Source organism: Pantherophis guttatus, chromosome 2 (assembly GCF_059756535.1).
Source record: "Pantherophis guttatus breed Tessera chromosome 2, ASM5975653v1, whole genome shotgun sequence".
In the NCBI taxonomy this organism is placed as follows: Eukaryota; Metazoa; Chordata; class Lepidosauria; order Squamata; family Colubridae; genus Pantherophis; species Pantherophis guttatus.
The window spans coordinates 205,776,508-205,787,271 of record NC_142064.1 but is presented as its reverse complement, the minus strand read 5'-3'; the positions used below and the strand labels follow the sequence as shown (position 1 = coordinate 205,787,271).

The window sequence follows — 10,764 nt, the reverse complement described above, 5'->3', positions numbered from 1 at the left end:
CTCAGTACAATTCATATTGCTTCCCTAGAATAGGAAACTTGAACTTGCAACAACCATTAGTAAAAAATGAACTTGGTCCAGAATGAGAAAGAATGAAAAAGAAACTAAAGATCATCCCACCTGGAGTCTCTTTGGTATAAAACTGATGGAAGAAGAAGCATTATCAAGTGTTCAATATTCTGATAATATTGCCTAATATTGGTAGTGGTCTAGTGATGTCTGATCCTGCCAACCTTGAAGGACTGAAGACTAAACTGTTAAGGATAACACTTTTTAAATTATATACATAAGAAAATGTATTTGTCCAAGATATTACCAATCTATAGATAACAGACAAGTAGTACTGATTTTGTAGCATAAATAAAAACTTAAGGGAAATGTGTTGTTAAATGTATAAAAGAAACCATTTTTAAGAAAAGGCAAGATATGCAATTAAACAGTACAAGCTATATCAATCAACTGTCAAATCAACTCCAAATCCCTGTGCTATCTTTAGATATTAAAATCAGTACTGTGCTCTTTTCAAGATTGTCTCTGAGAATATGTCCTTATCAAAGAGTCTTTATATTCAAACAAATGTACAATAGTCACTTTAGATCTGATAATACTACTGAGGTATGCCATTACCAGATCAGCTGATAAACTATACCAAAAAGCTGCTGTAACTGGATCCTAAATATGCTTCTACAATTATCATAGATATGCAGTCTACCTCTTTGAGGATCAGCACAGTTGTGTAGAAGGCCACTGGTAACTAGACATAACAGTTACTAGCCTCAAGAATAGCTGGCAAGTTAATATTAGTAATCCAAAGCAGGTGTACAGTACACACTTGTGGCTAAGGCTGCAATCCTAGAATTGAATCTCAAAGTTTTAATGGTCAATAGAACCTTTCAGAGTAGCAAATTTGAACACGATGAGAAAATGGGAGCTATAGTTTGCTCTGACTTGAGTCCCTGAAGCAAAGGGCCAAACCATATGCTAAGTTAATTGTGTATTCTCATTTGACAGAGCCAATAGGCAGTCATTGCTGAAAAAGCAACCTTGCCATGTCTAGATTCACAATGAACTGGGAAGGACTTTAATATTTTTATCCCACTGCACCCTTTGTGGAAATCATTGTTTGCCCTAGGAGACAAGATATCCCCCTAGAACTAAACTTTAAAAGAGAATATTTTAGTAGCTCAGGGTTGAAATGAGGGGTCCTTGGTGCTCTTTGAGCTTGGCGGGTTTTTTGCAGACAATTCATTACTCAGACTACCTAATATCATCATTGTTAGTGCTAACAGTTAGACTAACACTGATGATGTTACCTAGTTTGGGTAATGAAATCTCTGTAAGAAAACAGAGAGCACCAAAGACTTGTGAATTAAACTTTTTACACACAAAGTGTGACCTTCACCTCCAGATGAGTCCCAGGAAAATGTGTTTATTTAATTTTGTCAATGTACAATATATAGCTATCCAATTCACAAATTGGGACTCTAAAGGTTTCTCTATTCCCCATCTTGGCCAAAGTCAGATGAAGTCAAATTCTTCTAATCAAGCTTATTTCACTTTTGTATCTGCATTTTCCAGCCTCCTCACTTTGCCCAAAAAGCAGGTTGCCATTTCAATCTGCACAGCTGAAACCCAGCTGCCCCCTCTTTCCTAGCTTTGGGTTCCGACAGTTGTTGTTACCTTTTGACTATAATTCTCTCATTTCCAGCTGCTAAATCACATTTAAAAAGCTAAAAATATACTAAACACTCCCCTGATGTGACTGTTGTTTTACATGTCAAAGTAATTGCCACAAGAAAGGCACGTGATCATGAGTTGGAGGAGAAGAACTAGATCCTGGCAACCAGAGAACCCCTGCCCTGGAAGCAAAATTCAAAATGGGAAGAAATTAATTATATATATTGAACTTGTGGGTAAAATAAAACAGATTAATGTCCACAGCAGTGGTGGGTTCAATCAGTTTTACCACAGGTTCACATCGCACACTCCCATTTCTTTCTCTCTCCTCTCTCACTAGCTAAACTGTCCTTGAGCCTCAAATTTTCATATTTCCAAGGATGCTTAGAGATTTCCAGCTATGAAGGAACGTAACTATTTTTGTTTCCGCCCTTGTTTGTTGATGGTCCTCACCATGCAATTGCTCAGCAATAAATCTGCCCAGGAGATAATCCAGATTGATAGACAAATATTTGTGGTAGTGGGTGATTGTACTTAGACGTTCTCTGAAGAACATTTTGGGTGCATATAACAGACAGCCCAGCATATGTTATGATTATCCAAACATCACATGAAAATGTAAGAGGAATAGCATGAAAATTACTGTTGTGAGCCACCCTGAGTCCGTCTGGAGATAGGGCGGCATATAAATCTCAATAATAATAATAATAATAATAATAATAATAATAATAATAATAATAGTAATAATAAAAACGCTGGTTCGATACACCATGAAGCATAATGAGCATTTGTTTATTTTTCAAATGAGACAATTTAGATGCCGGTTAAGAAATTATTTTTATTTATTTATTTATTTATTTGTTTGTTTGTTTGTTTGTTTGTTCGATTTATATGCCGCCCTTCTCCAGAGACTCAAGGCCACTTACAATGCATTAAGCAATAGCATTCATACTTTTGTATATACTTGCTTAGTAGGGCTTTCGCCCCCCCCCCAAGCTATTCTTTTTTATACAAAGTCAGCTTATTGCCCCTACAAACCGGGTCTTCATTTTACCTACCTTGAAAGGATGGAAGGCTGAGTCAACCTTGAGCCTGGTGAGATTTGAACTTGCAGTAATTGCAGGCAGCTGGTGTTACTTAACAGCACTTTAGTCTGCTGCGCCACCAAGGCTCTTATTATTATTTGTAAATACTGTATATGCAGACTTCATCTTGTAGGAAATAAAAATATGCAAGCCTGCAATTCAATTGGATGGTCCTAACATTAAATTCTCAGAATCGGTTTTCCTGGAATTGTGAGAATTGGGTGGGTTGTCATAATTGGCTGACAGCTACAGGGAACAGACTGTCACCAGGCTGAGTCAGTGTTGAAGGTTTGCACAATATTAAGGACACTTTTTTACCTCTGCTGTTCAAAGAATAAAAGTTAGACATGATTTCGGTATTCATATAGCTCCGCATTTGTCAAAATAATGGATCCTGCATGAGAAAGAGCCTTTGTTTATAGGGAAGGTTCTCTGTGCTTAATTCTTCCCTCCTAAGAGCTCATTCTTTACAAGAGGAGTTCTGACTGGAGGGGAAAATATGAAAAACGTTTAAATGATAATCAGTGTATGAGATTTAAAAAGCCCTTCTTCAGCCTTTAGCTTAGCTTCAGCTAAGTAATATTAGTATATTAGACTATATGGTCTGATCTCCTAACCTGGTCTATAACATCGTACTTTTGCTGAAAAAAAATATTAATTATTATTGTGGCTCAGAGAAAATGTAGTCCTCCTAAGGAACAGAGATGTAATTATTCTTGGGAATGGGCCAATGCTTACTTCCCTTTTTCCCACTTATCTGGCCACAGGGAAGGCTGTTGTGAGCATTTTATCTTGCTGCTGCTTAATTGTATTGCAAGGATACTGTAATTCCAAAACAGATCTCTGAATAACAAATAGATCTTATTCAGCTCTGATGTGCAGCCCAACTGAATTTCTGCTTCCAGACAAATTACCAACTTATACCCAGATGCTGCTTCTAAGCATTCAGTTGGAAGATCAATCTTATTTCGCTGGGGTTGTCATATAACAATGCAATAGCCATCTAGGCTGCAGCAGAATCCTCATCTGGGATTGTCCCAGGCTCTGGAATGTGATAGCTCAGCTATGAATGGCCTTGTCAGAGGACAGATCAAATTGCTGCAAGAGCAACACTTTGTTTCATTATGATTAATAGTTGTAGGAACTGTTGTTCTGCAGAAGCTCGGATTTGCCAGGACTTGTCAAGCACTCAACTCTACAGCTAACAGAACAACCCCCTTGATATATATCGCTGTGAGTCAGCTTGTGAAGCCTACGAAAACCAATAACAGGAAACGAAATTGGCTACAGATGAAACGATTTGACTGCATGATGAAGCATCCCAAATTCCCAGCCACTTGCAGGTCAGAATCTGGAAGGCTGCCTAGGATTCCAGCTTTGACTCTCTGATGTAATCACTTCAGCGTGGCTTGAGCTGAAAAGCCTTGGGAGAAATTTAGCAGCTTCAAATAATGCAGCAGTTGGGGTTGGGGACATCCTCAGGAGTCTTTTTCACTTCTAAAGACTATTCATTCAGGACAGAGTTGTCTGCTTTCCCCCTCCCCAGTCTCATCTTAGTTCTTCGTGGAAGTCTTGGCTATAGAAAAATCAGTTGGCAAGTTGCTAACAGGCCTATAATGGCATCAGAATCTGGATTTCCTGAATGGTGTCAAGAGTTTCTTCAGAACTAAGTCCTTCAAAGAACTATACTGAGGAGGTAACGCATGATGCACTGAAGTTAATAAATAATAAAATGTGTGGTTCAGAATGCAAACATGATGTTTGAAGGTTTTCCACAAAACCTTCACTTAACTAATCCTCTGGAAAAAAGGAACAGTGTTTAGAGCAGTTGTCTAAAATGGGCACCCTCTAATTTTAACAATATCATAGATATTTTCAGTATGAATGGAAGAGTTAAAGATAACCAAATACATATTTCCCTTTATTCACTATAAAGCTCATTTTTTTAGAGATTGATGGCATATAATTTTACTAAATAAATAAAATGTAAATGATTACATTCTTGTGATTTCAAAATAAATATGTTTAGGGTTATTATCATGGAACATGACCTTACACATTCAGAAAAAAATCCTGCTTCTAAGCTTGATGTGAGCTTCTCCCAGCAAATTTGCAACTATTTCCAGCCTTAATTTCACTTGTTTTTGCACCCAAGATAGAGAAGGTCTTTATAACAGCACAGGTACTGTTCTTATTAGGTTCACATCATTGCACTTCTATTCTGCTTTGATCAGATCGCCTCTAGAATACTGCATCCCATTCTGGGCAGCAAATTTTAAGGTTGGATACTGATAAACTAGAATATGCCCAGAGGAGAACAGGCAAGACACAAAAGAAAGAAATTATGAGGAATGATTGAAGACATTGAATATGATTAATGAGAAGAATGGCGTGGGAGGACATGATAGATGTCTGAAGGACAGAATTTACCAGAAAACAGGACACAAAAATACAGGTTTAAATTACAAGGAGGTAGATTTGGATGAATATTAGAAAAAAATTTCCCACAGTAAGAATTGTTCAACAAGGGGAGAGTCTGTCTTGGGAGATGGTGAGCTTCCCTTTGTTGGCTGTGTTGGAAGTGCTGCTATTGTGTGGATTCATGCACTGGGCAAGAGATTGGGCTTGGATAGTCCTCAAGATACCCTCCAACTCTTCTTTCCATGGTTCTTTGAATTAGCTATGCTAAGCCAATTGAGCTGATAACATTCAGAACATAATTGTTCAGCATCCTATGGAGAAAGCTAGATTATCATCAGCTGGAAATCGAAGAGATTTGGGGAGGAGTAAGATAATGCTGTTTAAGTGAACAGTTAAAGCTCAATTTCTAAATTCAGCCTTTGAAATAACAATTTTGGAACCCAAGTCAGATATTCCCAGCCTGCCACACACACACATACAACTTGCCAGGTTTGCAGTGGGATCCCAAAAAACCTATGTCTTTGGGCAGGCATTCAACTCAACTTGGCTTGGCAACTCCACTGCCTCTGCCATCTCATTATGCAAATGAGACGTGATATAGCTGAGTGGTAGTGACTCAATCTTGCTCCCTCCTAGCCACATTCTGGGGTTTGTTCCTTTCTGTCCCTCCCCAGCTGTCACGGGCTCATGAGGCAGGAATTGGGGGCGGGTTGTCAGGGAGCCTCCTGGCTTAGTGTGATGGTTACACCTGGGAGAGATGCCAACATCACTGCAGTTCAGCTCAAAACAGGAACCCGGGCAAAGCACCTTCTGGCTTAGTAATTACACACTGTGCTCCTAACACATGCTCAATGCTGGGTGTGTTCTTCGTCAGTCATATATGACAAATTCCAAATTTCTCCTTAGCCTTCTGCATATTTCTAGGCAGAGATTCAAAACTTGACCTATAATCTTCTCTCCCCGAAGTACAGTGCCCCACATTCCTCCTTATGATCTTCTCTCTGCCAGCCTATTTAACAATTTCTGTGCATGGGTATTTTTGTCCAGTGGTCTTTGAAGATACTATCCTCCAGCACTCATCCATACTTCTGTCCAGTTAGATCTTCTCAATATCTTTGTTGTCTCATATTTGATTATTAATGCTGTCTGAACCTGACAGAAATAACAGGGCTGTGCAAAATGTCCCAAGGGAGCTTTAGACCCTCCCCTTTTTTGGGGGGGGAAGGTTTCACAGATTGTCTTCACATGCATGTGCATGCATAGCTGCTTCTGTTTAGCAAATTGAAGCAGTCTTACACACATACAGAAAAGCTAGGGAAACTCACAACGCTGGCAGGCTGAGCTTTCTGCAGGACATGGTGGCCTTGGCAGTTTGAAAAGATGTTCTCATAACATCATATTTTGTGACGCAACCCTTTGAATCCTTTCCACATTCATACCAAATAGTAGCTAACATCACTGGTTTCAATGGCCCCTTCCAACTCCATAATTCTGTGGTCTCCAAACACTTGTGGTTATGCCACAAATCCTGTCAGTTGTAAAAAGCCAGTGCCCCTGTGGTGCACATTGCTACCACACTTGCTGTCACCAAGTCAATATAGTTTTTGCCATTTATTGTCCCAAACAAAGTATCCAATGGCCACAAAACAAGACAAAGAAAGTGCAGGTTTGCCTCACAAGCCTTTCTGTTCAGGTATACTATGTTCTCCTGGCTCTTGTCACCGGTGCAATCTATGTTTGCAAACTGACAGGCAAGTTCTATGAAATAATATATTCAGTAAGCACAAATAAAACTAGCATTCTACACAGATGGTGTCTTCCACACTGAAGGGGTATGCCATTCTCTTGCTGGGGTGGCATTCTTGCATAAGTCATCTCTTGGGGGTCTCATTTCATGCCAGGTGGAATTGAAGAAAGCTGTGGGAAGATCAGAGCCAAAAATGTTTGGGGCCACCCATTTTCTTTTTCTTTTTTTTTTTGCAGCACTCTCTTCCTCCCTTCCTTCTCCCTTAACTGTCTGCGAAGAAAAAGACAGATTGTTCTTGCCAAGGGTTTTTGAAAATATGAAATCAGTCCAAGAGTTGCATATGGTCCTAAGGTTGCCCATTTCTGCCCTCCAGAAATTGCATGGTGAAAATTGGAGTATGAGGTCATAACATTCCCTTGAATCATCAATGCAGAAGCCCTAGTTAAGTAGAATAATAGACTGGGTGAAGGTTAATAAACTGAGAGTTGATTCAGAAGACAGGAGTATTATTTGTGGATGATTTAACTGCTAGGCTGAATATTCCACTCCCACAAAAGGGTCAAAGCAACACTTATGGAATGCTGTTGGATCCACTGCTGTTGCTAGAGGCACATGTGATGTTCATGGAGTCATGTGCCTTTCATTAGACTAGGCCAGAACGAGCAACCTGTTGTTCTCCAGGTGTTTCTGGACTATAACTCTTACACGTCCCAGATGGCAAGGCCATTAACCCATGGCAAAGCATTCGGGGAAGTGTAACCCAAAACATCTGGAAGGTACCCAATTGCCTAACTGATGCCTTGGGAAAGTTTTATTCATGTTCAGGGAATCCTTATGGCATATTACATGTGGAGCTACCTTTGGAAACTAATTCTGCTAATTTGTTAATGGGGATAGCTCAATCACATTATGCCACATTTTGCCATTTATTTATTTTTATATTGGCTGGAGCTGGTCACAAGAAAAATAACTTTTTAGTAGTGATACCATCTGAGAAATAATCTCCCAGAAGAGGTTCATTTGAAGTCTACAGTATAATAATTCTAGTGCCAAGTAAATGTCTTTTTGGTTCCTGAGAGCTTCATTCCTATTGGTGATTTCTACTTATTTTTAATGAATGACTATTTATCATACCAAAGAAATAATTCATCTTAAAGTAAAAATGGCTAAAATAAAGTATGGTAGTGAAAGAATTAAGGTCATGACAGCTAAGAGAAATAAAATCAGTGTTAACTTCTGCTTCCTGCCTGGACTAATCCCTGTAGTTTTATTGGCAAGATTTCAGAAGTGGCTTGCCATTACCTTCTTCTTAGGGCTAATTGAGACTAGCTGGCCCAAGGCCACCCCATTGATTTAGTGTCCAAGGCAGGACTGAAACTCAGTCTCTTGGTTTTTAGCCAACTAGCTTAACCGTTACAGCAAACTGGCTCTCATGGAATGGGGAAGGGGAGGCAGAATAGTGGACTGCCCTCTGAGAGTTTTCCCTTGGGATAAGATGGATTGTACAAGGACATTTATTTATTTAGTTAGTTTATGGCGGTACAATTTGTCAGGAAATTACAATGTTTGGATAGTTATTTGGCAGCTGAAGAGTGCTAGTTTGTTTAGTTTGCATGCATGCTATCCAGGGGGCACCACAAGGGGACAAACTACCTATGCACCAGAAAGATGAGTGCATCCTGCAGCGACATCCAGCGACTCTCACCACCAGTGTCACCTCATTGTTGGGCATCAGTGCTGGGCAGGTCCAGCACTGGTAGGGGTCCAACTGTCCGCATGAAACACTGCCACAGTCCCCCACTGAAATGGTACCTATTTATCTACTCATGCATAGTATGGTTTTGAGCTGCTAGGTGGGCAAAAGCTGAGGCAAGTGATGGGATCTCACTCTGCCCCACAGTGCTAGGACTCAAACTGCCGGAGCAAAGATCATCTCCGGTGTCTTTGAGCTACTGAGCTACCACGCCTCTTGTACACATCCACATCTGAATAGCTACAAATCAGAGACTCTTCCATGGAGCGTGGATGTGGGTCAGTTTTTTTTTTTCCTTTACATTTCTGGCTGCAGCAGAGGAGCAGTAATCTATGTCCCTATTTCAGAATATTTGGAATCTCCCAATAAATCCTGATAACACTCTATAAGGTCTGTAGTGTACTCTGCAGAACATTAAAATGTAAAAAGTAAAATGAGGACCCAGATCGTTGGGGCCAATATGCTGACCCTGTAAACCACTTAGAGAGGGCTGTAAAGCACTGTGAAGCGGTATATAAATCTAAGTGCTGTTGCTATTATATTGTCCTGCTACTCTTCTGAGGAGGATTGCACATCTTTCTGTGCAGACCTCTGAGCTGTTGTTCATGTTTTTTCATAAAGGAAAATACACTAATTCTCTCTTTTCCTTTTACAATTCTCAGGACCGGAGTTTCAGTGTATTTTGTTACTCCATTTTCATTATACAAATAGATGGCTTGAATGTATTTCATTTCAAATTATACATTCAGTCATGGGGATGGTGCAAAAAAAAATACTAAAGTATACTTTAACTGCTTCTCCTATAACATTATTCTTAAACTTCAAACTATAATATAAACTTCAAATTATAGGAATAACTTTAGGTCAAAGTTACACAATGTTTATTTCCTATTGCAGGGAACATCTATATAAGAAGTACATGGTTGCAGAAAAAAACAGGTATCGCTATTTTTTTCATTTAACACAAAGTGGTTAAGTCCAGGAGTGGGGAGAGACCCAGGTTCGAGTTCACTATTAGCCATGGAGATGCACTGAATGACTGTACCAGTCAGTCTCTGCAGTCCACTCTACCTCACAGGGATATTGTGAGAGAAAATGAATAGAGGGAATGTTATGCTGCCCTGAGCTCCCAAGGAAAGATTTATTTTTATATAAATCTAACAAACAAGCAAATGCATTTCTTAATACAAGAAGGAAAATCAATAAAGTGGGACACTGAACCAACATCCACAATTTCAAATAGAATTGGTTTGAGAAACAACAATTCAATTGGTTAACGTGCACCTTTTAAATCTCACTTTGAGAGAGGGGGCTATTAGAGCTCCCCAAAAATGAAATATATGTGTTCAAATGCCAAAATGAGGGTGCCATTTTCTTGCATTTTGAAGATGAAGAACTGTAAGTTTAAAATAGGCTTCTTTAAAAGCAATTCATATTCCTTCCCTTAACTATTGTCTAATAGAGAAACCTAGCAATTATGCCTTTTCTGTCGTGCCTCCTACCCTATAGAACATAGTCCTCCCTGATGATCCAGGAAGCTCCCATCCTTTTAGCCTTCCAGAGGGCCATAAAGAGCAGCCTCTTCCCCCAGGCAGAGGTAATTGTTGCTGGGATCTGTTCAGAGTTCTGCTTCATGACAGGCGGCCATACAAGTCTTTAAAATAAAAAATTGTAAAATCCAACTGCACATGACTTTGGAAGGTGAGCGCCCTCTAGTGCAACAATGATGTTACTGCCAACCTCTACTTCCACCTAACCTTAAAGAATGCATTGAACTCCAGCCTACTAAATAAAAAGTGACAAGAAATTACTCTAGTCTACCACAAGCCAGGCCCCTGGTGATTTAATTTTTATGATTGTTCTGCTGCATATGGACACCTAAAATAAGTAAATCTATCATCTTTTAGCCCTTTAACCCTTTCCCAAATGTAACGTTGGATCTTTAAATCAAAGTGCACAGAAGCTCTTCAGGCATCTTACCATTCAGTTTTGGTTCTGAGTGGGTAAAAAAAAGGTGTAACCTATGCAAACCAATTCAGTTCACAAAATCCAGGGTTTTCAGTTGAATGTGAATGTGCAGA

General features: G+C 39.4%; 1 long non-coding RNA gene across 1 annotated transcript; it reads right to left on the bottom strand.

Annotated features, from left to right (window-relative positions):
- Positions 1 to 6,779: 6,779 nt before the first annotated feature.
- LOC148115499 (uncharacterized) lies at positions 6,780 to 10,274 on the bottom strand. The gene is made up of 2 exons (XR_015731957.1): positions 10,186 to 10,274; positions 6,780 to 7,200 (listed from the first exon to the last, which is right to left on the bottom strand). It is a non-coding gene; the product is annotated as an uncharacterized LOC148115499 (long non-coding RNA).
- Between the last annotated feature and the right edge of the window lie 490 nt (positions 10,275 to 10,764).